General features: G+C 38.0%; 1 protein-coding gene and 1 long non-coding RNA gene across 2 annotated transcripts in view; both read left to right on the top strand.

The window, feature by feature from the left end:
- The window catches only part of LOC141421230 (inhibitor of Bruton tyrosine kinase-like), a 1,912,155-nt gene that overhangs the window by 648,087 nt on the left and 1,240,216 nt on the right, over positions 1-23,852 (top strand). The gene's annotated exons all lie outside the window — the stretch shown is intronic.
- Positions 1,902-20,382, top strand: LOC141421240 (uncharacterized). The gene is made up of 3 exons (XR_012445868.1): positions 1,902-1,990; positions 9,786-9,914; positions 19,617-20,382. It is a non-coding gene; the product is annotated as an uncharacterized lncRNA (long non-coding RNA).

Raw genomic sequence — 23,852 nt, 5'->3', positions numbered from 1 at the left:
AGAAACTGAGACTCACAAAAGGTTGTTACTTGTGTGTTGTGTAGCTACCAAGCTTAGAGTTGGAGTTTGAACCCAGGTTTGCTTGTTCAAGTTCATGTATTTTGTTTGGCCTGAATTTAAGTGGTAGTTGATACTAGATTTTAGGTGGTAGTTGATACTAGATTTTGTTTTAATTATATTTTCTTTTATCTACCTCTTTTCTTCCATCATAGGGTGCCACACCACCCTAGAACCTCATTTATACCTAATGCATGTTGTCTGCTCTTAGGTTGTGGAACAGTTTATGCCAAATATAGAATGATAATTAGTGTGATAAAGACCATTAATGTGATCACTATGTGTGTATAAAATTTAGAAGGAAACTTTTCTGCTTTGTACTGATTAGGAAAGGCTTGCTGCTCGGATCCTGAGAAAAAAGTTTGGAAATGACTAGACATTTAAGAGAATCCTGAGTTTTACTGGGCAGGCATTTAGGAGAAATATGGACGACTTTGGGTCTGACAAAGAAAGAAAGAAATTGGTCTGAAATTCCTGAAAACTGGTCGTCATGAACTTGAATTAGAACTGCATTCTTTTTTATTGTTTTATTCTTTTTTATTGTCTTTTCAGTATTGACACTTGAGCTGGATAATTCTTTGCAGAGTGTATATGCATATACAAAAGTTGTCTCCAGCTATTGCCAAATGTCCTTATGGGGACAAAATTACCCTTAGTTGGGAACCATTTGTTTAAAGTTACCAAGTTTTTCCAATGATACCTTTATGTCTATTATATTAAAGTTGTTCAACAGTTCGTTCTGTGTGGTGTGAGAAGAACTGAGCCATGGGAATCTATTTGTACCCTGTAATTAGCATGAAAATTAGCATGAATCTACTCCCCTGCATGGAAGAAATGTTTAAAAGGAACTTAATCTTGGGAAGAGATAAGCCAAAAATTTGAAAGTATGGATAAGTAAAAAATAGTCCTTTAATGAAATCAACTTGCCACAAAAAGGATCATTACTAATGATTTCCATTTGGGTTATTCCTCCAGCCCCTGCATAAGTTATGCATAAAATTTGTTGAGAATATTATTGGATGATTTTCACTTAGCAATTTTCTCAAAGTCCAGATATAAAGTCTACTTCATTTAGTGCCTAATTGAGCATTTGGAATTTGATTAAGGCCCGCCAGAGCTACAATTGTCATGCACCAGTCTTGACTCATTAGTTGCAGAGCAGCCTCTTTTAATTGACTGTCAGTTTCTGTATTGTTTTTATCCTCCTTAGCCAGGAATTGTCCCTGGCAATGTCTCCTGGACATTAGCTGTGAGAAAATACAGAGTGAGGACCCAGTCCTTCCAAAAGTTCCAGAAGTAACCCCAGAGCTCTCCTCCGAATTAATATAGCAGTTTTAAATACCAGGAACTCTCTTTTGTGGAAAGAGAATTAGTGCCTCTTCCAAACAGTTCAGGTTTTAAAAAGTTGAGTATTTTCCCTCTATTATAGAAGAATTATATACCCATGGTAGAAGAGGTAAGAAATGTATTATGAAGAAGAAAATGGTTGTCCATAATCATGTCATTAAGAGACAAACACCATTAAAATTTTAGATTATTTCCTCCTAGGATTTTACTATGCATTTTATACTAATGACATTACACTATAAAATATAATTTAGTATTCTTCTAGTTAGAACTTTAAAGTTTAGCTTTATATTATAGACTTGTTTCTCTGACATTTACAATCCTTAAAATCTTAGATTAGAGAAAGCAGGGTTGAATTAATCATCACAGAAAGTCTTTGCTATAGATAAATTCAGCATGATACCCTTTGTCCAGAAGAAAATTAAAACAGGGGTGGATGATTATTCTCATATATGAAATCCATGTAAATTATTGATGCTGAGATATTTGCATGATTGGATTTGTTTCAGAAAGTTCCCTCTGGCAGAGTGGTGGAGTGGTGCCAGGCTGGACAGGGAGACCAGAAGGAAATTCTATAATAACACAGGTGGGAAGTGATGAAGACCTAGTTGAAAACACTAATTGATGTTGGGGTGGAGGGGCTATGAGATTAAAAAACTATCCAGAATTTGCAAGTATCACTGACATTGGTACTTTCCTCTTCCTACATATGACTTTCATGAAAATTTCTTTTTATCCCATTCTGTAGGGATATGTTAGCAAACTCTGATTCATCCTAACAGATGATTCTTAGCCCAACCCTTTCTTGACCTTGAGCAGCTTTCTGTTTTCTTGATCTGGCTTCTCTTATTCCCTAAAGAAACAGATGAACGGACCAGGAGTGTAATACCCTTCAAACTTATGATGAAATATTTGTCCCATCTATTTAGTGGAGGTGGGAAGAAGCAACTTTTGATGCAAATTGCAGTCCTCCTCTGTATCATTTGATCCTTCCTTTTCCACCTCAACTTCCCTTAAAACAAAACAAAACAAAATGTACCTGCCTTGTTGTAGGAAATTATGAGCTAAGGGACACTGAAGCAGATTAGCAGGAAGCAACTTTTATTGTGCCGGCACAGATCCAGGGGACTCGAGCCCCGAGCCCCGAGAACAAAGAGGTCTCACCTTCCCTTGCAAGCAGGTTACAGAAGCAAAAAGCAAAGCTCAACCCACATACGGCTGCATGTGACCCCATTGGCTATTTCATTTTCCCAGTGCTATGTTACCTTCATGTTTCAATTCTTTAAGTTTTATCTCTCTGCTTTGCCATCCCTTCTCCCTGTCTCATTGTCAGAACACAATCTGTCTGTTTCTTTTCTGCCCTCTCCCCCTCTTTCTTGCTACATTATTCCCCCTTTGATGTTCAGACCCACCCAGGGTCTAAGAGCATCATCTTGACTTAGAGGTTTGTATTTTTACAGCATCATTATATGTGTAGTTGTTTTGTCAGCAATTTGAGAGCTCTTGTGGTTTTATTAGTTATAATTTTACCAACAGCCTGCAGCCTGATGATGTGGTTGAACATGCATAGGGGTGCGATAGCCCCAGGACTTGTTTTTGTCCATTTACTCTTTCTTTATATATGGGACTCCTGATTTCTTTTTACCTTGTCTGAGGGGAAGCAAGAAGAAAGATTGTCGTATTAAGCCTAGCAGGTAAGATCCAAACCAGCTACTAGATAGCACTGTATACGCTTGCTTCCCATAGATCCAATATAGCCCCTAGGTGCCTATCAATCTATGTTTGTTGTAAGATTTTCCCAAGCTTTTCTGAAATTAGACAAGGGGCCAGTGGGTGGGGCTGGGGTTTTGTATGGTTAGGAACTCCCCATCATTTTGTCTCTTGAGCAGTGTCACTATAAAACTTCTGTCCTAAACAAGTTAAATCCCCCACTGAGGTGGAGAATTAGCCTTCTGGGCAGGAGATACAATAATTTCCGATGATGGAAGTTTTTAGGAATCAGATGCCTTTTTTGTGTTTTGGAAAAGCAGTCTCATCAAAAGGTTCTTGAGGGTTCAGCTAGCTCCCTTGCTTCCCAAGGCCAGTGATATCCCATGTTGGTCCCAAACAAACATAGCATGAAGTGACATTCAGTGTCTGGGCTATAGACTAACCCAGTGAGAGGAACAAGTTTTTAGCTTTGGCAGAGATGGAAAATTCACTCCTCACCTCCTCATAAAAGGAGTGAAAAACTTGTGTGAGGAACTCTCATGGGTAATACTTACTAATCTGAGGTGCATCAGACTCTCAGGGTCAAGGCCCTTTCCATCTATCCTTATGTCAGTTATATGTCCCTGTGTGCTTAGTGAAATTTACAGGGTTATAGATACCATGGGTGCAGTCAGGGGCAGCTTTTTCCTTGTGAAGGAGAACTGCGTGCTTAGCCCTCTGTCATGTGGGCTATGGAACACAACTTCAATAAAGGCAATAATCAGAACCTACATCACCACCCAGCCAAGAGTGTGATATGTATATCCTGACACATATACTTTTAATTGGATGTATAGGCTCTTTCCTAAGTTAAACCACCACAGCTGCAGCCTGTGCCTCCATGTCCACCTTGGTCTATAGCTGCACATGCATCACAGAGCATTGACACTGGTTTATCAGGGCTAAACACTCCGGATCTCTAACCATTACTCCTGGGGTAAGTAAGTGGGGTTGAAGCAGATATGCTGATTACCATGGGAGCACACTAGATAGGTGGTGTGATTGTGAGTGCATGAGCCAATGACAGAGACTGCACAGGAATAGTAAGTATGGAAAAGCAAAAGTCCTAATGACAACACTTCCTGCCTAGTAGTATGCATACATAAGTCACAAGATGAGGGCTCTGGGACCATGAAAAGAGGCCATATTAGTAAAAATAAATAGTAATTATGCATCCTGCCCAAAAGAGATAGAAGAGAGCTAATAAATCCAGTCAGTGGAGGCAGTTTCTGCCAAACCTATGGTGAAGACTAGGGTGAGAACTATAGCAACAGATACAGACAAGGAGTGACAATACATTACAGTGAAATAACTGGTGTGGAAAACAGTTCATTTGTCCCATTGGAGAATTGACTCTTCAAGCTTCAGCCATGTGTAGATTAGTCAGCTTCCTGGGGTGACTACAGCAGGACTGTTGTCCTACCATTCTTGGTCCCCTGTTGTTTCTTGGGAAGCAGAGTCCTGCTGAAGGAGGGTGCTAAGGTTCCAGAGGGTGATTTTACATGGTGAAGCTGGATCAGGGATGCATTCCCACTCAAGAGAAGCTGGCTTGACTCAACTGTGATGGATCCAAGGAGCAATCTCTGCTACTCTACCTGTAGTGGGGATAGATAAGACAACAACAATAGGGCCCCTCTAATGGGATTTTAATGACTGGACATTTTATTCTTTTATCCAGACAATGTCTTTTTTTTTTAACTGAGTAGAATTACCATGGCAACAATATAGTATCAGCATATATGTCCAAGAAAACACGTTGTTTTAAAAAAAGTTAAAACTACTATCATTAAGTATTAAAGGACATGTTTAGAGACAGCAAAAATAGTCATTTTGTCTCTAAGCAGAAAACCCTGTCTAAAAATATGAGTATGTATCTGGAAGGGCTTTAATGCCAGATGGCCACACGTGTATAAGAAACACTTCCTCAATCCTCTTGGCCTTGGCTATTTTTGAGAGATCTGGCATGAGTGACTCCATTTGAACTTTGATGGAATCCTCCCCTTTTCTTCAAACTGTTTGTCTCTGAGCAGCCTCTTTTGTAGATTTGTCTCCCATTTAAGTAGTAATCAGGCCTGACCCTGACTTAGCTTCTAAGACCAGATGAGATCGGGAGCATTTAGGATGGTACGGCCATAGACTGAAGATCTTTCTTGATTGCTCATTTTTTTTCTTGAGGATTTGTTTTTTCCTGGATTTTGTTTGTTTATTTGGTTTTGGTCCCACCTTGGTGGGTGGAGGTAATGATGAGCAGATCAGGTGGGAGTCAGCGCCAACTAAACCATTTTGGCTAAATTTGAGAAACAAAGAGTCACAGAAGGAGTTGCCCTTGGACAATTGGCTTCTAGACAAGGACAGTATAGAACAAAATTCAACAAAATCAGATATCTAAAAAGTTAACCTAGTTGACATATAAACACTTATTAGAGTCATTTTTTTATGGACTTGATTGTAAATGCCCCAGAAGGATCAGAACTATAATGACAAAAATCTTAAAAGAGCCTTGGTCAAAATTTTGATAGACAGTTGAGCAATTAACAGAACAGTTTATCAGTATCATTAACTTTTTTTTACCATGTTTATCTAAATTTTGTATTTTAGAAGGCTTGATACACTTGAAAAACATAAATATATTTAGTATAAGGAACCAGCAATAGCATCATAGCTCTAGAGAGGTTATATATACACATTAGTTTAGTCATTCTTGAAGTATAACCTTAGATTTTTATCAGTTGTGGGGGGGGAAGAACAGTTTTAGCAAATCCAAATAGTCCAGTCACAGACACATATAAGATACTGACTGCATTAGAATCACCCAAGACAACAGTTGTTTAACCATGAGGTTATCTAGAAAATTTTATATAAACTGTTAGAAAATAAGAGTCATGGAAGAGGCAGAGAGATGGCTCAAACACCAGCACAGGATTTATTGTTTAGGCAGGGGTCCTGTGGAGGGAGACCCCAGAAAGAGAGCCAGAGCCCATTGCCAAACACAGACTTGGGCTAGATATAGGGGGCTAGTGGAAAAGTACCAGGAAGGTCACTAAGGGATATTGTTGCTGGGCAACCAAGAAAGATAAGTTTTAGTTAGGTCACTGTCTGCCCAACTGTCCTTGGCATCCATCAGGGAGATAAAGGTTAACAATTGTCTCGTTGTCAGTCTTTGGGGTTGAGTGGGGAGTTTCTAGTAAGCCATCTGTAAGGAGGAGGGGGTCTATCCTAACATGGCTGTCCTTACTGTTCCATAAACCAACTCTTAAATGAACATGACTCAGTTACCTTAGTAGTCAAAACTCTGACAAAAATCACCAGAGAACACAGGTAAATATTTATGGGGACTAAGTATGGAGTTAGGAAACATAGTGGCCAAGAATCATGGCTCAGATGTTGATAAGGGATCATATCCCAGATTGTTGACATTAACAGATGGCTCATGACATACGGCAGGATCCCACCAACCTGTAGTCAATGGAGTCTCCCTAAAATAACAGGCCCAATCTGGCCATTCCAGGCCAAAAATTCCCTCTGCCTGATATGTGGAAATAGGACTAACATCTCCACTCTGTTGACTCCAATAAAACCTGGAGGTCTTAACTTTCAGTGTAGTGCTCCTTTTTGAGTTTTTATTTCTTATCCTATCTGGAGGGCGCACTTTGGCTTTTTAAAAATTTTGCTTTACATAAGTAAATCTGTCTTAACCCTCCTATCAATGTAGCAGTGCTCCCTATGCTCAGCTGCCTCTTGCTTCTCTGTGTTTTAATAAATTCTAGTCTTGACAAATTTGTCAATTAACCTGTAGTGCCAAATATTCCTGACAGCTAACTTGACAAAACAAAAACCATTTTTAAGACCGTTTTTGTAAATGTTATTAAGAACAACATTTTAAGATAGTCTTGTTGTCATGAGCTTAGAGAATTAAGTTTTAGTTTAACATCAGCACATTAAATTTTGACCTTACAAAAACCTTTAATGTAACAGGATTTTAGTCAACTTAATCACATAAGCATTTATAAGCTCTATCCTTTTATGACAACTTATTCTTCACCTTTATGACAACTTGTTTTGTATCCCCTGGGGGAGCTTGCCTTTATCTTTTTTTTAATTTTAAAGTATTTTTTATCCATTTATTTAAAAAACCATATCTTTAATATCATACCTATATTATATAATATGTTACTTGTTGAAATTAACTTATAAAACCTTTTAACTTAGAACCTTATATCTGTATGGAAAAAAGCAGAAAGAAAGCAACCTTAAAATTATTTTTTGTATAAAAACAATTTATAGAAAGCCCATTTGTTAATAGACTTATGTGTTATAACAGAGAATGAAATCCCAGATTTTATTTATGACAGAATATAACAGGCTAAAGTCATTTTTTAACTACCCAAATTTTCAGATTTCTGTTGCAGACTGTAGCCTGCCTTTTTTTTTTTTTCTCTTCTGGTCTAAGCTGGAGTGTTAACCCCTGAATTCCTGCATCTTAGTGAGACCTGATTGAAACAAGTTTGAAAACCTGTTTTCTTAAAAGTAGCAGTAGAATAGAGTAATAATTTTTTTTACATTTACTTTATAATAAGATCCATCCTGAGGATGTTTACATATTTAAATGTGAAAAGCTTAAGCAATTTGTAACAGAGATCTTTAAAATAAATACTGTTTTTTTTGCTACCTTGAATAGCATATAACCTTATAACAGCAGTTTAAGAACCATTTTGAAGGTGCTTACATATATGCACACACACAGAGACGTATTATAAATTAAGTTTGCCAGGAAAAAAATGTCAACTTAAGCTCACATAAGATGAGCTGGGATTCCAGGAGCAAATTAAATTTTGCATCGTGCTTTAAACAAATTTACACACACACACACATACACACACACAATTAGAGTGCACTCTCAAAACAAGAAAAAAATGTTAAAATTATACCCAGAGGGCTAGCCGGTGGAATGGTGGATGATGCATCTGTTCTCGTGGGAGTCTCCCCTTTTGGAGCTGAATTTTTTGTTATCTATTCCTTAATGTCAGTTGTGACTATTTCCTGGGAAAAGCTCAAACCCCTGTAACTCTTGGAGGTGTCTTATACTCTTCTGTAAAGCACAGTATTTCTGCCCCTCTCCTCAAACTAAGAGTCATGGCTTCACCCCAAAAGGTGGTTATTATTAGCTGATCACCTCCCCTTCTGCCTCCTCAGGCAGGCCTGAATTTGAATCTGGGTTCTCACCAGTCTGATGAGCACTGTTCCCAAGTTGATTCCTGTGCCTCACTGGGTTCCGTTGTGCATCCAAGGCCCTTGCTCCGACTTGCCTGGGGAATGAATCCCCTCACCGGATCAAGCTGTCCATTGGCACGTGGTGGGATTTCCTCCCAGTGGTTTGGGGCATGCACCATGGTGACAAGGGAGGTGATAACTCACCATCTCCACAATCCCAGCAAATGAGCCCCCAAGAAATGTTCCGGGAAATTATGAGCTGAGATACAGGACACTGAGGCAGATTAGCAGGAAGCAACATTTATTGTGCTGGTACAGACTCAGCGGACTCATTTCCAAAGGCTGAGCCCTGAGAACAGAAGGGATCTCACCTTATTTACCCTTGCAAGCAGGTTACAGAAACAGAAAGCAAAGCTCAATATGTCTGCATGTGACTTTACTAGCTATTGCATTTTCCCAGTGCTATGTGACCTTCATATTTCAATTATTTTAAGTTTTATCTATCTGCTTTGCCATCCCTTTCCCCTGTCTCATTGTCAGAACACAGTCTGTTTGTTTCTTTTCTGGCCCTCCTGTCCTTTCCTGCTACAGCCTAAGTGCATTATTGGCCAATGTAGAATGTAATTAAAGCTCTATAAGAAAATAAGGTCACCATTCACATCTTGAGGTGGCATTCCCAGAAATTTTCACTGGATATCTCACTACTTCCCATCACCTCTTCTGGACCCTATTGCTTTGGGTTTCTTTCTCTCTGCTTCTCTTTCTTGCTTTCTCATTATCTCTGTTATTTTTTCCTCCAACCTTGGCAGTTCTGATTTATTTTTCCTGAATCTTCCCTTGCTCCATCTCCATCACTCTTTTTATTCAGAACAATTTATGTCTTTCTTGGTTTCATTTACAAATTTATATGTTACCACCCACTACTTAATATTGTCTTCAAGTACCCAATAGCCATTACAAGAAAGATGAAAATTTTAATTGTTCTCAGGAAAAAAAAGATCTTCCAGTTAGTTAACAAAATCCATCCTCCTGGGAAGGCTCCAGGAGATTATATATAAAAAAATGTTATATAAATATTGACATTCAAATTGAAAATATGTGCAATGGGAGAGAAAAGCAAGATGGTGGATACTGAGGGACCCCGGGACCCTGAGCTCCATGATTTCAGAAAAATACTTCAGATTCATGTAGCAAGGATTGGGTAACCCTGCTTTTTTTTTTTTTTTGCCAACTAAGATACCACCAATACATAGGGTGCATATAATGTTCAAAGACTGGCCCTTAAATTAGCTTTTCATAGCACATAATACCTGGGGAAGCCCTGGCACTGGGATGGGCAGAAGTTTCTGATTCACCCACTGGGAAATCATTTTTCTTCTACTCCCATTTTTTGTGGCTTCTTCTCTCCTGTCTTGGAAAAGTGAAAACATAGCACAGAGAACCTGCGACCATCTGTGATGTCCTGGATCTGACATAATTTGTGGACACAGAACCTGCTTGTGCTGCCTGCCTTTGCTGTCCCAGAAGTGAGAAAACTGTACCCCGGCCAGGTAAGTGTGATACCTTATCAGCTCTGAAGGGAACCACATAGTCCACTGCAGTTGGCGGGCACATTGCATCACTCCCCCTCAACAAAACTGGTCATCAAATAAATGGAAGGAATGTTTCACCTTTGCCTGGCAGGGGTGGGGTGGAACGCTGAGCTGACCCAGCCTATGTGGGGGTGGAGTGGTCCTGCTGTTTGGTGAAAACAAAACATTCCACTGCCTTGGAGAAACTGGTCATGAGCTGAAACTGACAAACTTCCAAGAGAAAAGTGGTGGACCAAAAAGCTCAATTCTAGTTCCCAGGCTTACCCTGCCAGCAGTAGGGGCTGGTGACTACTCACATACCAGCTCCTTACATGACAGCTTTGGAGAACTTGTCTACACTAGATGGCCCATCCCATCAAGAGAATTCTGGCTCAAACACCCTGAGCAGCATCCCCTCCTGAGCTGTCTGATAGAGTGAGGCAACAACTATTTCCACACAGCCCACCATACCAACCTCAAGAAGGGGCAGAGATGCAGAGAGAGGCCTTGTCAAAACTATCAGTAACTGGATTTGAAATCAGAGGAAAGATTTCAGAACATTCATTGAACTGTTTTTTTTATTATTATTTTTATTTTCATTTTTTTTCAATTTACTGTTACCTATCTCCCTTTTCCACTCTACCCAAATATCAATTTGCTTAACCCTCCCTGTTCCACGTACCTTTTTTGACCCCTCTTTTTGTATTTTTATTCTTTTTTCCTTCATATTCTTTGTTCCTCTCTTCCTCACTCCTCCTTTCCTTCCTCTCCTCACCCTCCCTTTCTGCCCACTGCCCCTACCTCCTCCATACTCACCACTCACTGAATAATCTATTATACCAACTTTACACGTTACCCACATCCTTCCTATCCTTCTGCAATCCCTAACGATAGCACCCTCTCCCACAGTGACTGAACACATGTTAGGAACTTAATCCCCCACACCTCACACTTCTTCCCCTTACCCCATCCTCCCTCCTGCCCTCTCTTCTAGTGCCATCTTTTTAATTACCTAAGTATCTATAAGTATCCAAACAACTGTTGTCTCCCCAATACCCACTATTGATAGATAATAACACCAATAGGTTCCTTATAGATAATATAAATAACTGGTTTGGCATTGAATTTGTGAATTTGTTATTGCTAAGGTGTACCTCCAGGTCAAGGAACAGAAATATTATGACAACCTAGCTAACAACTAAGCTAGTCAGAACATAGAAATTAAGTCAGGAAAAGATAACAGTGATTAAAACCCCCAACTAAACAAGGCAAGGGCAAAGCAGAAAATATAAACATGGGGAGAAAAAGAAGGCAGGGTAATATGACTCCTTAGAAGACTACCAAGGACATAATAGAAGATTTGGTGAAAGTAAAGGAGAGGGCTGACCTCAGAAGAATGATGATAAGAATGTTCAATGAGCTTAAAGAGGAGCTTAAGGAGAACATGCAAAAACAACTCAATGAATATCAAGAGAACATAGATTAAAAAACCACAAGAAGATGCATAAATAACTAAGTGAACTCAGAAGTTCAACAATTTCTAAAACGAAACTAAGGAAATTATTTTAAAAAAGAGATATATACGAAATAAAGAAGACAGCACAAGATATGACAAAAAAGTGTAACAAAGATATGGAAAGTCTCAGAGAAAATAATCAAACAGAAATTCTGGGAATAAATGTCCCTTAAATCAAATAAAAAACACAGTTGAAAGCTACTCCAGCAGACTGAAAAAAGTGGAAGACAGAATTTCAGGGCTTGAAGACAAAATAGATATTGAATTAAAAAACAGAACACTTCTTGGACAAAAGACTCAAGAGCTGCAAAAGGAATACAAAAGAACTCTGTGACTCCATCAAAAACCAAACCTGACAATCATGGGCATTGAAAAAGGAAAAGAGGTGCAAGCCAAAGGGTTATGTAATATATTAAACAAAACAATAGCAGAAAACTTCCCAGTTCTAGAGAAAGAGATGCCCATTCAGATACAGGAAGGCTCCAAGACACCAAACAGATATGACTAAAACAAAACCTCTCCAAGGCATACTATAGCTAAAACAATTACCACAAAGAACAAGGAAAGAATACTAAATGTGTAATAGAGAAAAATCAAATAATATACAAAGGCAAAGCTACCACAATAACAGCAGATTTCTCAACAGAAACCTTAAAAACAAGAAGGGCATGGAGTGAGGTATTTTGAGCACTGACTGAAAACAATTTCAGTTTTAGAATACTCTGCCCAGCAAAGGTATATCATTTAAAACTGACAGAGCAATAAAAATCTCCCATGATAAACAGAAACTAAAACAATAAATGACCACTAAACTATCACTACACAAGATTTTAAAAGGAATTCTACACACAGAAGATGAATACAAACATAGCCATGAATGGATAGGAATTCTTAAACTTCAAGAGAAAAGCAGCAAGTAATCAGAGAGTAGCATAGAATTAGTTGCACATACACAAATCCTTACACAATAAAAGCAACTATATGGCAGGAATCACCACATACCTCTCAATGTTAACACTGAATGTTAATGGACTCATCTCCCCCATCAAAAGACACCAGTTGGCAAACTGGATTAAAAAGGAAGACCTGACAATCTGTTGTTTATAAGAACCACCTTACAGATAGAAATAAACATTGCCTTAGGATGAAAGGATGGAAGAAATTTTACCAAGCTAATGTCCCCCCAAAAACAGGCAGGAGTAGCATACTTTTATCAGATAAAGTAGATATCAAACATAAATTAGTTGAAGAGACAAAGAAGTTCACTTCAAACTAATGAAAGGAGCAGTACATCAAGAGGAAATAACAATTGTCAACATATATGCACCTAATGTCAGTGTACCAACTTCATTAAACATACAGTACTGGACTTAAAAACATAAACAGTTCCCAAAACAGTGGTAGTGGGAGACTTCACTAGTCCTTTCTCACTGATAGATAGGTCATACAGAAAAAAAAAAAAAAAAACCAACAACAACATCAAAGAAACTCTAGAATTGAATGATACCATAGATCTAATGGACCTGACAGACATCTCCAGTTTTCCATCCTGCAACAGCACATGTACAGTCTTCTCAGAAGCCCATGGAACTTTCTCCAAAATAGACCATTTTCAGGGCACATATTTCAAGTTTTAACAAATATGAGAAAATTGAAATAACCACCTGCATACTGTCTGACAGTGGAATAAAACTGGAATTCAATAACAAAAGAAACAGCAGGAAATAAACAACTGGTGAATGAGCAACACTTTGCTCCATGATCAGTGAGTCATCAAAGAAATAAGGGAGGAAGTAAAATGTTCCTGGAATTTAATGAGAATGGAGGCACAACCTATCAGAACTTATGGGACACATTAAAGGAAGTACTAAGGGGAAAGTTTGCAGTCATGAGTGCATATATTAAAAACACAGAAAGATCTCAAATCAATGACCTAATGCTGCATCTCAAATTCCTAGAGAAACAAGAATAAGCTAAACCCAAAACTAGCAGAAGGAGAGAAATAATAAAAATAAGGACCGAAATCAACACAGTAGAGACCAAAAACCCAAAGAATCAATATTACAAAAAGATGATTCTTTGAAAAAGATAAACAAGATCAGTAAACCCCTGGCAAAAGTTAAGGAAACTGCCAAGATGTCCCACTACCAATGAATGGATTAAGAAAATGTGGTATTTGTACACAATGGAATTTTACTCAGACACAAAGAAGAATGAAATTTTGTCATTTGCAAGTAAATGGATAGAACTGAAGAACATCTTAAGCAAAGTTAGGCAGGCTCAGAAAACCAAAAATCATAAGTTCTCCCTCATATGTGGATTACAGACCTAAAACAAATGCAGTAATGTTAGCGGACATGGGTCACATGCTAAGGGGATAATGCAAACCAGAGGAACAGGGAAAGGGAAGGAAATCCAAAACTCAAAGTATTTGATGTGCCCACTGCAGAGTAGCTAATAAGTAACCTTAAACTGGCAGAGGCCACTATGGGAGGGTGACCAGGAAGTAGTGAAGAGGTCTGGTAGAGATGAACCGATTTGTGTTGTAATACACATGTGCTTGGAAGCAATGCTAGGAATCTCTCTGTATAGCTATCTTTATTTCAAGCTAGCAAAAATGCTACATCTTTTTTATTATCTCTTATGTTTTCTCTTCAACAAAATTGGAGAAGAGGGCAGAACAGGTTCTGCCTGGAAGTGAGGGGGGTTGGGGAGAGAGAGAGAGAGGAGCAGGGAATGGGGGAGGGAGGGGAGAGATGCTCAAACAATGTATGCACACATGAATAAATGAATAAACAATTAAAAAAAACCCTGGCAAATCTGACTTAATGAGGAAGGAAAAGACCCAACTTAATAAAATGAGAAATGAAAAAAGGGAGATAACAACAAACACCAAGGAAATACAGGGAATTATATGGGGAATCACTTTGAAAACCTGTATTCAAATAAATTGGAAAATCTAGAAGAAATGACCAAATTTATAGATACATATGACCATCCAAAACTGAACCAACAAGATGTTAATCAGATAAATAGATTTATAACACACAAGGAACTTGAAGCAGCAATAAAGAGTCTCCCAAAAAAGAACAATCTAGGACCTGACAGATTCACCATTGAATTCTACCAGACCTTTAAAGAACTAACACCAATACTCCTCAAACTTTACCACAAAATAGAAAGGGAAGGAACTACAAAACTCATTATATGAAACCAGCATTACACTCATCCCAAAACTCAATAAAGATACAACAAAAAAAGAGAATTACAGGCCAATCTCTTTAATGAACATAGATGCAAAAGTCTTTAATAAAATATTGGCAAAGTGAAATCAACAGCATATTCAAAAGATCATACATCATGATCAAGTTGGTTTCATCCTAGGGATGCAGGGATGGATCAACATATACAAATCATTAAATGTAATATAGCATATTAACAGAAGCAGAGACAAAAACCACATGATCATCTCAATAGATGAGGAAAAATACAACATCCCTTCATTGTAAAAGCTTGATGAAACTAGGAATAGAAGGAATGTACCTCAACATAATAAAAGCTATATATGACAAGCTTATAGCCAACATCATACTAAATGGGGAAGAACTGAAACTATTTTCTCTAAAGTCAGGAATGAGAGAAGGGTGTCTACTCTCTCAACTGCTATTCAACATAGTCTTAGAGTTCCTAGACACAGCAATAAGAAAGGAAGAGGAAATAAAGAAAATAAAAATAGGGAAGGAAGCAGTCAAACTATCTCTATTTATAGATGACATGATCATATACCTGAAAGACCCAAAAAAACTCCTAGACACCATAAACAGCTTCAGCAAAGTAGGAGGGTACAAAATCAATTTACAAAAATCAGTAGCCTTTCTATACACCAACAATGAACAGGTTGAAAAAGAATATAGTAAAATAATTGCATTTATAATAATCCAAACTATAAACCATTGAAGAAAGAAATCAAAGAAGACTACAGAAGATGGAAAGATCTCCTATGATCATGGATTGGTAGAATCAACATAGTGAAAATGACTATACTACAAAAAGCAGTCTACATGTTTAATGGAATTCCCATCAAAATTCTAATGATATTCATCACAGAGTTTGAAGTCAACCCTAAAGTAGTTCATTTGGATGTACAAAAGACCACAAACAACAGGGTAATACTGAACAAAAAGAGCAACACTGAAGGTATCATAATACCTGACCTCAAACTATACTATATAGCAATAAAAACAGCATGATACTGGCACAAAAACAGATATGAAGAACAGTGGAACAGAAGAGAAGACCCAGATATGAATCCACCTAATTTTTGATAAAGGAGTCCAAACCATAAGATGGAGAAACAGCCTCTTCCATAAATGTTGCTGGGAAAACTGGACATACACATGCAGAAAACTGAAACTACCCATGTCTGTCACCCTGTACAGTATCAACTCAAAGTGGATTAAGGACCGTAATCTAGGACCTGAAACTTTGAAGCTAGTGCAGAGAAGAGCAGGGAATCCAATGGAACTAATAGGCATAGGCAATGACTCCCTCTCTAGAACTCAAATGTTTCAGCAACTAAGAGAAATAATTGATAAATGGGACTGCAAAACAAAATGGTCCCTAAATTCAAGAGGCTGCCCACAGAATGGGAGAAAAATCTTTGCTAACTATACATCTGACAAGGGATTGATAACCAGAATATACAAGGAACTCAAAAAACTAAACTCCCCCAGAAATCAATGACCCAGCGAAGAAATGGGCAAAAAAAGCTGAACAGAGCTTTTTTAAAGGATAAAATCCAAATAGCTAAAAATTGCATGAAGAAATGCAACATCACTGGCCATAAAGGAAATGAAAATCAAAACCATGTCAAGATTCCACCTCAATCTTATTAGAATGGTTACCATAAAAAACACAAACAACAACAAATGTTGGAGAGGATGTGGGGAAAAAGAAACTCTCATACACTGCTGGTGGGAATGTAAATTGGTATAACCATTCTGGAAAACAGTACGGAGGCTCCTCAAAAAACTTTAAAAAAACTTCCATGTGATCCAGCAATTCCACTCCTAAGGATATACCCAAAAGAAATTAAGTCAGGATACAATAAAAGCACCTGCACACCCAGGTTTATTGCAGCATGATTAACAATAGCTAAGCTATGGTTAGTCAAGATGCCTCACTACTGACGAATGGATTAAGAAAATGTGGTATTTATACACATGAATTTTATTCAGCCACAAAGAAGAATGAAATTTTGTTGGTTGTAGTTAAATGGATGGAACTGGAGAACATCACCTTAAGTGAAGTTAGCGAGGTTCAGAAGGCCTAGAGTTGCATGTTTTCTCTCATATGTAGGAGATAGACACAATAGAAATATAAGTGATATTATGAAAAATACGTCACACTAAGAAGAATTCACAAAGGGGGGTAAAAGAAGGAAGTGAAGAAGGCAAATATGGTTGTTGTATTCTCTGTACAAGAATGAATACAGAATTTTTAAGTTGGTTGAAACCACCATAAGCAAGGGACTATGGTAGAAAGAAGAAAAATGGAGGAGATGAAACACTTCAGGTTATAGTACATATATACATGGAAATGTCAAAAGGAAACTCCCTGTATAGCTATCTTAAACAAATAAAAATGTCATTTTTTTCTTTTATAAAATTGGAGAACAGGGGGGTAGAATAGGTCCTGCCTGGAGGGGGGTTATCCCAGTGGGAGGGGGGATGAGATGGGGAAATGATAAAGGAAGGTGAATATGGGGCAAATCCTGTGTACACTTGTATGTAAATGGAAAAATAATATCTGTTGAAACTATTCCAGGAATAGGTGGAAAGGAGGATTAAGGAGAATGGTGGAGGGGGTGAATTAAAGTATGATATATTTGATATATTGTAAGAAGTTTTATAAATGCCACCATTTCCCTCACCTAGCACAACAATAAAAAAAAAGATGAAAAAGTTGCTGTAGAAAAAAAATTTGTGTGCTGAATGGGTGTGTGTTAGTTAGCTTTCTATTATAACAAATACTTATGATAATTAGCTTATAAAGAGAAAAGTTTTAGTTTGGCTTACAGTTTGGGGATTTCAGCCCAGGTTCGGTTCACCCCACTGCTTTTGGGCTGATGTCGAGGCAGTATATCATGGCAGGAAGTGTGTGTGGAGCAAATCTGCTCACCTCATGGCCAAGTCATGAAAAAGGGAGGCTCCCACAATCCCTCTAGGGGCATAACTCCAATGACTGGAAGAGTTCCCACTAGGCCCACCTCTCAAAGTTTCTACTACCTCCCAGCAGTGCCATGCTGGAGAGTAAGCCTTTAACAGACGGGGCTTTAGGACATTTATTAATTTATTTTGTGGTACTGGGGCTTGAACTCAGGACCTTCACCTTAAGCCACTCAAAACCAGTCATAATTTTGTGAAGGATTTTTTGAGATAGGGTCTTGTGGAATTATTTGCCTGGGCTGGCTTCAAATTGTGATCCTCCTGATCTCTGCCTCCTGAATAGCTGGGATTACAGGTGTGAGCCACTGGTGCCTGGTTTTAGGCACTGGCACCAGTATTTAGGAGATTTTAATAGAAAAGAGCCTTTTAAGTTTTTCCATGTGGGTATGAAAAATGTCCATTTTTCTTAGAGATATTTGAGCCTTTTGAGTTTACCACCTCATGTACATCTTACTTCTTTTCTTTTCTTTTTAAATAAACTGAGGATGGAACTCAGGGCTACATGCATGATATGCAAGTGTTCTACCACTGAGCTACAACCCATCCTGAAAGTCTATTCTTTCATCTGGCTCTCCTGCAAGTCTTCCTTCTTTGAGAAGTGTGGCTATTGCAAGGTTGGAGAGTGTGGAATTAGTTATTAAAAGGGACATACACATTTGTGTGGAAGCAACTTCCCACACAGCTGACATTAGGATCACTTCATTTAGCATTATTTAATAAACAATCACACTGTGAGTGAAGTAATTATTACTCCCATTTTATAGATGGAGAAAGAGAGAATCAGAGACATGAACTATCTTGTGAGTGGAAGAGCTCAGATTGTTGAGCCTCAGCAGCATACGCTCCTGCCTCTATGCCACAGAAAACTATCTTTTCAGGGCCATTTGTCATCTTTTAGCCTTAGGTAAAGAAACTGCTTTAGTTCTGCCCTTACAGTTTTGCTTATTCCATACACATGGTAAGAAGGCAACAATTTCCACATTCTAGGGCTAAAGACTGGCCCAATGTATGGGCTGTAAAGGATGTGGTCTGAAATGTTTTGTATAGATTAGGGACCTTCAGTAGGTGAGCAGAGGATTTTCCAAACCTTTTAGTTTTAGAACTTGCAAATTTATGCTTTTGCTATTTGAGAAAAGCCTATTGTACCTTCAACCTCATGATTTAGTTGATGACCTCTTTGAAACTAGGCCTTGGGGCATTTGGGAGAGGACATGTATGTAGCTTTCATAGACAAACCTCAAAACAGCCACTGTATAAGGACATGAGCACTGGCAAGTAAGATTGGCTACATACAGTCCAACTTGCTGTGAACTCTGTTGCCCTCAGGTGAACTTTGAAAATTTTCACATCATTGCAGTAGTTTTAAGAGCAGCTAAACCTGCTTCACTATGTAAGAAAAAGTGTTTCCATTTTATTTTGTCTTTGAGCTGGACTCTCCTCATTTATTTCATGGATGCTGCTTCTGATTCATAATGTTCACTTCCACGAAGGATTTTATGGGAAAGACTTTGTCAATCACTCAAGTGAAGGAATAGATGACAAACTAGTAAAACGCTGAAGAATAAAAAGATTTCCTGTTAAATAAGAGTATCATCTCCAAACTGAGGAGCCCAAGGTGGTGAGAGCAAATAAAATCTATTGTGTTTAGCTCCCCCCCCATATCTGATGATTAAGTAATATTTAGGAAACCAGGCCTGAAGCACACAAACGCAAACTTCTTGGGATAATGCGATCCGAGGCCTCTTATGCAGCTGTGGGTGTTGAAGTCTCCTCACTTAATAAATGGTCACCTCATTCTCCTCTTCCGAGTTCTCATTGTTCAGTGATGATAATTGCCTTTCATTTCAACTTCAATCCTTTCAATATTTTTAAAGATATCGTGTTACAAGTTGTAGAGAAATGCAGATTGAATATAGTATTATCTTGTTTAATTTTCAGGGTTGTAATCCAGAGTAAGTGACAATGAAGGTAAAACAAGCAGCCTGGCATAGCCCATTTGGAAAATAAGGGAAAGAAATACTGGTTCCAACTGCAGAAAATCTGGAGTAAAGAAGACGAAATCTGATCAAGTCTTTGAGGTATGCATAGGCTTTGTGCAGGGAAAGGGGAAAGAACTATTTCGGCAGATGCGATCATATGATCTAAGGCAAGGGAGTATAATTGTATAGTCTGAAATTGAATAGCTGGAGATAAGTTTGGAGGGGAAGCTGGGGTTACTGAAAGTATTGCATAAATGAAAGCCAATATGAGACTGCAGTAAAAGACAGTTTTCAGGAACGCACTTTCTGCTTTTGAGTTTAGATAAAATTAATAACTTTTTGCTCCATTTTTAAAATAATACTGGTGATAGAACCCAGGCTCTTGTACATGCTAGGCAAGTGCTCTACCATTGAGCTAACATCCCAAAGCTTTTTAAACTTAAGTTTGGGACAAGGTCTCACCAAATTGTCCAGAATGGTTTCAAATTTGTGACCCTCCTTCCTCATTCTCCCGAGTAGCTGGAATTATAGGCAAGCATCACCATGTCTGATCCTGCTAAATCATTCATAACAGATTTTTCATTCTTTCTGTTGTTTTTCTACATTTTCTCCTAAAATAATTCATGCTCAGTTTAGGACACTATTACTACTTGTTCCATTGGTATAGAATTGGCTTCCTTGTTTCTACTTTTGTGCTCTTCTAACTTTTTTTTAAACCATACAGTAGCTACAATGACCATTTAAAACTGTTAAGCAGAGTCTTTTTCTCTTCAGTGTAAAAACTTTAAGTGTATGCCATTAGTTTATGAATGTTTAGAAGACATTTTATAGAAAATAAGCAATTTGTGATAAATGAGAGAAAAGAATAACACTTCTGAAAGAGCTCTCTTTGGCTCCTGGACCTTGGCCTCTGGTCAAGGGTTGGGACATCGTACATCTCTAGGCAGTTATTCAAGGACATGTGCTGTGTACCTGCACATGTGCACACACACAATCCTCACAGCTATTATATGCATAAAGCATTTGTGTTACCTCCATTTTATAGATGAGAAAACAAAGGAAGAGAGAAATTTTATCTAAACATAAAGACAACATAACTTGCTGGCCCCTTAACACTGGCCTCAGTTCAGGGGCATCTGTAGCATATTTTTCACTGATCATTTCTTGCTTTCTTGCTCCTTTCTAGTAGGTATGATTTCCTATTTATGTCTATCTGCAGTGAGGATCTGTGGTAAGATTCTTAGTCTTTGTCTAAACATGTCTTCATTTTGTTCACATATTTTGAACGATGACTTCTTAGGCTATAAAGCTATGTAGTGAGAAATTTTCTCTCAGCATGCTGGAATTCTATTCCTTTGGATGCTAGTCTTTGTTGTTACAGTTAAGAAATTCATTTTCATTCTAGCTGCTTTCTTTCTGTCCTTTGGTTGCTTTCATTTATTAAAAAATTTTAATTAATGTACTAATACACATAGTAAGTGCATATATCATAAGCATACAACTTAGTTATTTTTATATAAATACATTCTCATATAAAAGTATATTCTCGTATAACTATCACCCAGATGGAAGTTTAAAGCATGTCAGCATTCAGAGTGCCCCTTTCTGTCCCTTCTAGCACTTTTCACTGTAGAACCTGGGAATCTTCAAAACCTTTTATTTTTTAATCATAAGTTCAGCTCTGTACTAAGTTTGAAAAACTGTATGCCATTTTATCTAGCTCTTCTAATGTTTGCAAGTGGAAGTTCACGTTATGTAACTTAAGTGGAAGTCTTAGGAAGAGGTTATTCCCCATTTTTCTCAAAATAAACTCAGACTTCTTTAGCTGGCTCACACTGCTCTACATGAATTGGCTGCTGTGCACCCCTCGAACCTCATCACACACAATTCTCTTCCTTATTCAAGCTGCACTGACTTCTTGTCTGCTGCAGAGTACAACAAGCTCTTTCCTAACTCTAGGCCTCATATTTGTGCTCCATCTGCTTGGAATCCTTATCTGAGATCTTTGCTAGTTTGTTCTTCAAATACAACTTCCACGTCCAGAGGCCTCAATGTCAGCTGCTCTCAGTATATTCTCTTAGTTACTCTCTTTAACCATCATTCCCTATATTTCTTTCACAGCATTTAACACCATCTATAGATTACTCCTCTTCTTCCTTCTCCCTTCTCCTCCTTCCTTCTACTTCTTTTTCCTTGCCGTCCTCTCCTTCTTCTTCTTGTCTGCATCTCCATCTCAAGTGCCAGCACTGTAAAGTAGGAAGATTGTCTGATCCACCACCACCATAGTCCTGGAGATTAGTGAGATAGATGCTTGATTAATATCTGTTAAACAAACAAATGAAATAGCTTTTGTAGCCTCAGGAAATCTTTACCTCCAAATAATGTACATGTTATATGTGCTCAATCATAGGTGCATTTTAATCTTCCATTTTCACACTGCGAACAAGATTCCTCCAGTGTGTTAGGCACTGCTCATTAGATGTCTTCTGAAATCTGGGTCCATTCTTGCAAGTTAATCATAAACCATTTAATAGTTCAGCAAAGAAACATCAGAATGCCAATACTTCTGGAGAGTTTCATCAATGTGAGATTCACTGATCTCTCCTTCTTTTCCCCAAACTGTCCTTTTTAGGTCCAACTTTAAAGTGAAGCTCCAGTTCTCCTTTATCTCTATTTCCCTTATATAAGCTATCAGCCCATTTATTGCTATTGAGCTTTTAAAGCACTTCTATATTTCAAAGAGAGTCCTAAAAGTTCCTCCTAATAAATCAGAAGGGTTTTCTACCCTTTGCTAAGTAGTTGATTTAAGGAAATAGTATACATAATCATGCTAGATTCTGAGACTGCCCATTTTATATTTAAGCTTCTATTTTATTGCTTTGGGAACTCTGTACAAAAGCAAAACCAGCAGCATACTGAGGTGACTACACTGATTGTAGATGTTTACAATATAGTCTCTTATTGGGGCAGAGCCATTTGCAAAGGCACAGATAGAAGGTTCTTAGCAAGTATCCAGTGGACAAATGATTAACACTATTATGACAATTTTCAGCCCAGTTGATAGTTTATTTCCTTCTCCACCCTCTTTGGTCCTGTGCCTATATTGGAATCAATGGTACAAGTCATTAATTAATATTCATGGCAGTTTTATTCTGGGTTTAGCACTGGATCTGGTCTGTTATGTGTGGGGGAGCGTAGTAAGGTTCGTTAGGAGATGGAAACAAAACCTTAAGACTTGTGTATTTGTATATGAAAATAAGAGAACAGAGTTGTAGTCATTCAGTAAATATTTAATAAGTACTCTTAATTAGGTACTATTGTGTTTACTGGCAATATCTCATGGACTTTTTACTCTAGTGGAGGCAAGTGGATATGAAGCAAACACATTGGTAAACTAGATAGTATCATATACATGGGATATACAGATGGTATAACTATGTACATATATGTATTATGATATGGTGATAAGTACCATGGAGTACTTCAAGGAGGGAAGTATAGGATAGCCAAGAGGCAGATGTCTATTTATTTATTTATTTATTTATGGGTTTGAATTCAGGGCTTTGTGCTTGCTAGGCAGGTACTCTACTGGTTGAGTCACACCTCCAGCTGTTTTTGCTCGGGTTATTTTTGCAATAGTCTTGCTTTTTGCCTGAGCCTGCCTGGACTGCAATCCTCCTACTTTTGCTTCCTGCCATAAGTGGGATGATAGGTGCATACCACCATGCTCAGCCTTTTCTGTTGAGATGGGATCTTACAAACTATTTTTTCTTGGGTTGACCTGGAACCATGATTTCTCCTGATTTCAGCCTCCTGTGCATCTTGGATGACAGTTTTGTACTACTATGCCCATACATTGGTGAGAAGGGGGTCTCATGAAATTTTATCTGGCTGGTCTTAAACTGCAATCCTCTTGAAGCGACCCTTCAGAGTAGCTGGAATTATAGGCATGAATCACCATGCCTGGCTAGATGGCTATTAATTTAAATGGTGTGGTCCAGGAAAGAGACAATAGAAAAGTTATATCTAAGCAAACACCTGAGAAAAAGTACAAGTGGTGTAGCTATCATAGGAGTTTATGGTTATGGAAAAACTTAATACTAAGCAGATTATTTACATTTGTTTCTAAACTCAGTTAATTTCACAATAAGCATATATCATCTTAAACAATCTTGAAATCTCTCTTAGTACTATC

The sequence above is a fragment of the Castor canadensis genome, chromosome 3 (genome assembly GCF_047511655.1).
Source record: "Castor canadensis chromosome 3, mCasCan1.hap1v2, whole genome shotgun sequence".
NCBI lineage: Eukaryota > Metazoa > Chordata > Mammalia > Rodentia > Castoridae > Castor > Castor canadensis.
The sequence above is the reverse complement of the archived record's forward strand: the minus strand, read 5'-3'. Positions and strand labels throughout refer to the sequence as shown.